The sequence below is a fragment of the Lygodium microphyllum genome, chromosome 24 (genome assembly GCF_053477565.2).
Source record: "Lygodium microphyllum isolate KBCC chromosome 24, Lygodium_microphyllum_v1.1.10, whole genome shotgun sequence".
Lineage (NCBI taxonomy): Eukaryota > Viridiplantae > Streptophyta > Polypodiopsida > Schizaeales > Lygodiaceae > Lygodium > Lygodium microphyllum.
The window spans coordinates 100,139,696-100,145,137 of NC_141158.1; positions in this window are offsets into that span (position 1 = coordinate 100,139,696).

Below are 5,442 nucleotides of genomic sequence, written 5' to 3' on the forward strand. Positions count from 1 at the left end.
GCCTGATATTTGATGCCCAAATGCTTTGGGGATGTTTGCCCAATGTTTTGAGATGCTTTGGGACTTAGTTTGAGCTTCCATAGCTTGATTTATGCAGGGATTTATTGTTGTACATTGTTTAGGTAGCAAGGTTTTATCAGGGACGGCTTATGCATAATGCTCTTTGTTGACATTCGGGTGTCCTGTTGGATGTATTGATGCTTGGTCATCATGGTTTATGCCCGTATATGCTATTTGAGAGATATTGAGCCTTGATTTGGATGCGAACACTTTGTTCTTGGTTAGGATTTATGCTACCTTGGTTGACATGTTATTTTACATCCAGTTTGGTTATGCCTATGGTCTATGAGTGCTCCCGACTACTTGGGATGATATGTTGATGTATTTAGATGATGCCACTTTGATGTTTATGCTCCTGGATGCTTCTTGAGCAAAAAGTAGAGCTCAATTCTTGGTTCACTGTTTTTTTTTGTAGCTGGCATTTCACTTGACAAGGTTTATGCCCCGTGCTAGCCATTATGAGATTGATGTCTAATGCGGATGCTTTTGGGTTCGGCTATAGTATGGCACATGTTTGGGCTTGAATCGACTTGCATTTGAGAATTTTGTGGAGCAGTTTGCATTTGGTTGGCTTATCACTTATGCAGCTTGGATGCTATTTGGCCCTTAATGCCCCGATTATGGATCTTAGATTTACTTGGATGCAGATACATGTTTGAGCAATGCTTGCTCCATTGTCTTGGTAGTTGGTTATTGAGCTTTCATTGCTCATTGATGCTTGGTTCTTTGCGGGTTACTCCTTGATCATTGGATTTCTTGATAGTGCTTGGGTTTAGTAGTTATGGCTTTGTTGCTTCTGTGTTGCCTAGCTTCTATGCTAGTTGGGTTGCTTTTGCCCATACTAGTGAGAGAGCAGTTGCTCTTGATGCTTACTCGGCTATGCACTTTGTCTACTATCATGTACTTTATAGAGCCACTTATTTGGATGTTGTTGTACAGATACTTGGGCTTCTCCTGGAGCTTGACCATTGTAGGATCTTATGCCACTTACATGTCTCGCATTGACTTGGATGCTACTTTGTGGTCTGATGTACTGAAGAGTCATGTTTGCCATTATGGTTATGGGCTGATTTCATGGCTGAATACCATATGCTCTTATGACAGATGTCTTATGCTTTACCACATTGTGGTTGGTTATGTCATGCAGTTGGCTATGACTCTTCTTCATGTGGGAGCTTTTGCATCCTTGGTTGATGCCTTTATGTCCTCCCATCTGTTGAGGTTTCATGAGCCTTTGCATTATGCTTCTACCACTTGTGCTTCTACTGATAGTTGACTTGATGAGTAGGTTCCCTATGTTGGGACAACCCTCGGCTCCTTGAGCTCTATGGATACTATGGATAGCCCTATTCATGATGACTTGGATTCCTTGTCGTCTTCTGCAGGTTCTTCTACTTCAGATGATGTTTGCTTCCATTGTGGGAAGCTTGGGCCTGTTCAAAGAAAATGCTTTAGACGGATTAGAGAGCAGCAGAGACAAAGACGGACTCGACATGAGTAGAGAGTCAGAGATATAGCAGATGCAGCAGGTGTTACCACTCTTACTAGTGGTGAGGTACATGCAGTTACCCATGATGATGCAGTTGAGCATGTACTCCTGTCATCTTGTTTCCCTACAGCTTACTTGCTCAATGATCATGCCTATGCATTTGATTGCCTTTTGGACTCTATGGCATCTTGTCATGTTACCCCTCGTAGAGCATGGTTCTCTTCTTACACAGAGGTTGACACATGTATTGATTTGGGCCTTGAGCAGTCTTATGCTATTGTTGGTACAGGGGATATACAACTAGTTTTGCCTAATGGGACTTCTCTTATACTCAAGGATGTTTTACATGTTTCCATGCTTAGTAAGAGCTTGATTTCTATTAGTCAATTGCATAATGCAGGATATACTATTTCTCTTCAGGATAGGTCATGGAAGATCTGTCGTGGTTGCTTGGTTTTGGCCAGAGATTCTAGAGTTGGTTCTCATTACCCAGTGCATGTCTCTCATGTGGGAGATTCTATGGTTGCAGTTATCCGGAACTTGTCCATTGTGTAGTATATGGACCTATGCTTTCCTAGTCACTTGGTGGAGCATCGTACTTTGTGACCCTTTTTGATCATGCTACCCACTATGTTTGGGCTTTCCCATGGTGCAAATTGAGGATGCTATAGTTATGCTTGATAGGTTTATGAATTCTGCTGGTAGTAGGCCTAAGTGCTTATAGATGGATTATGAGAGTCATGCTCTCTCTCCCAGATTTCGAACCTCTTGTCAGCAGTATGGCATTGATTTCTTGTGCCCATGGTATTATGGGATTGCTCATGGTATGTGCCTGACCTTACAGGCAAAGGTTGCTTCTATGCTTACCACAGCTGGGTTGTCTTATGGCTTTTGGGCTGAGGCCCTTATGACGGCAGTCTATTTGGTTAACAAGACGCCGTGCTTAACCTTGGATGGTATTACACCCCATGAGGCATGGAGTGGCATGCAACCCTCCTATGATTACTTGAGGATGTTTGGTTGCCAAGCATCTGTACGTATGCCACATGAGCCTATGCCATGTAGATGTATCCTCCTTGGTTATGGAGATGGTGACTTTAAGGCCTACAGATTATGGGATTTGGATGCCTAACAGGTCATACGCAGTCGTCATGCTATCTTCTATGAGATGTAGACACCTCTGAAGAGCGTTCAGTACGCTTTATGACTGATTTTACATCAGTTATAGTGCCATTACAACAAGTTGTTTATGCTGAAAATGAGGTGCTTATTGGCCCAGATGACATAGCTATGCATAGCAGTTAGGGTCAGGATGTTGGTGGTTAGTTGTTAGACCCCTTGCAGGCTCGTGAGAGCCATTTTCTTGTAGTTTTAAAGGTTGAATAGCCAGCCATATGTCAGTCTTCTGCTTTTTGTTGAGGCCACATGTAGTCTTGAGACCCCGTTGAACGAGTGTCTAGGATATTGGCTCTCTTTCAGTGATTGACTCTAGAGAGTTTGACTGCTCTTCGCTATCTTGTATGCGCTACGGTGATGCTATGCGCAACTATGATGCTTTACAGTCGTGCACTAATGAGTTATGCTTACTTCATGAGAAGCATTCTTGGATTGCTCCATTATATGGATCTGCGGGATCGCTTATCTCCTAGATGTCATGGACTCGGGGATGCTTGACTCTTCTTTTGCAGAGGTTCTCGACACTTCTTGCAGAACTTGCTTTTCGATTGGGCATTGGGTGACATGTCATGATTCCTCACCTTGTCTTTTTTTTTTTCTTTTCTTTGTCTTCACTCCCCAGCCACATTGTGTGTGCTCTTCTCTCCTGCCTCTTCCTCTTCTCCTTCTCCACTGCCATTTCATCCCTAATATGATAGTGCAATAAGGTTGTCAGTTCAATTGGACATCACCTACATTGTGTGTGCCCTTCTCTCCCACATCTTCCTCTTCTCCTTCTCCACTGCCATTTCATCCCTAATATGATAGTGCAATAAGGTTGTTAGTTCAGTCCATTTCATCCCCTTCACTTTGAACTAGGCCTAAGACTTAGATTAAAGCAATGGCTTTTTCTTTGTCTTCTCTTGCTACCATTATCCTGTTTCAAAATCTATTTAGGATCCTTTGAGCCAAATTCTGATTCCCCCCCCCCCCCCTCTCTCTCTCTCTCTCTCTCTCTCTCTCTCTCTCTCTCTCTCTCTCTCTCTCTCTCTCTCTCTCTCTCTCTCTCTCTCTCTCTCTCTCTTTCGTATGCATATAAGAACAAAAAAAGAAACCTTGCGCTACAAAATTTACAATACATGTATTTTCTCTGCCTTTCTCACATTTTTTTCTAATAAAACGTGTTGTTACTTTCACATGACTTGGTTCATCATATTTTTGGGAAAAGCAAGCTCTACTATTTACTTTGATTCTAAACCTTGACAAACTTGCAATTTGCAAATGTAGTGTTTCTGCGAATAGCAAGCTTTGTTGTTTGGTTTATTTATTAAGAACTCGCCCTGCAAAGAAGTTAATGTAACTTTCCACACACTATTTGTCACTTGTGAATGGAATAACTCTAAGGGAATTACCTCTCTCTCTCTCTCTCTCTCTCTCTCTCTCTCTCTCATATGCATCTAGAAGCAAAAAAAAACACTTATATTGCAATAATATAATTGAACAATAAAATATTGCATAAATTTGTTATTCATATGAATCACATCAAGAAAATACTTTGGTTTTGTTGTAAATGTTTATAGCTTAAGTAGATATCTTTTGCCAAAGTATGACATGTCATAATCCAATATGCAAGTACTTTCTATGCTCAAGTACAAGAAATTTCTATTTGCAAAGTGTTGAACTAATCAATTGGGATTATTGACATATTAGAGATCAAACCACTCTTATTGTCTTACTATGTATTTCATGCGTCCGTTCGCTCAAATTAGGTATGCTCTCTCAAACAAGAAATCTTGCACTACAGTAGTACATTTAAATAGTTAAAAACTTGCACGAATTTTTTGTTCATAGTATGAATCAGATCATAAAAATGCTTTATAACATGTAATTATAATGTGCAATAATCTAGTGGGCAAGAAATTTCTATCTATAGAGTGCTCAACTGGAATAAATTTCTGTCTTTGGAAAGTGGTGAATATATTTATTGATTTTGTTGGGGCATTAGGCATCAAAGTAATCTTGCTATCTTATTGCTTTTCATTCACTAAATTGTCTAGGTCAGTTGCAATCTCTAGTTCTATCTACAAACTATCCAGCCTCTCCTCATTCAATTAAGAATGCGGTCAAAATAATCAATCTCTAGTTTGATATCAAGAATATGTGATACATGTTCAGCAAGTAGTGATGATCTTATTTTAGAAAACCAATAGCCATCTAGATGCCTATAAGTATCCTAGTTTATGCAATTGAATTCTTTTTTGCTATACATTTGATGCATGTTCAAGAATGGCATGCTTGCTATACATGTGTATAGGAACATTTGCTATAGTTACATCTAACTCAAATCTTTCATGAATAACATACATGTGCATAAATCTTCCTTCTACAGAGACTTCTAGGCCAACATAAGAATCCACCATAACAATGAAGGCAATCTTGTTTGTGTTGAAGATCAGAGTTGGAAGCATGAGAGAGTGTGCACAAGAGGGAGAGAGAGAGAGCTCAAGTACAAGAATAAGAACTTGCTTAGTCAATTGTTCAAGGTACAACTAGTACACTCTCCTCATCATTGAGTGTGTATTTTAGGGTATTTTTATAGCCTCTGGAGGAGTTAGGGTTAGGGTCTCCCTTTGTTTCCTTGTCCTCCAGTCAATTTACACCTAGCTACCCTTATCCTCTCAAGTATAAGGAGAGTTCCCATGCTTACTTCTCAACACTCCCCCTCAATGCCAGGTGGC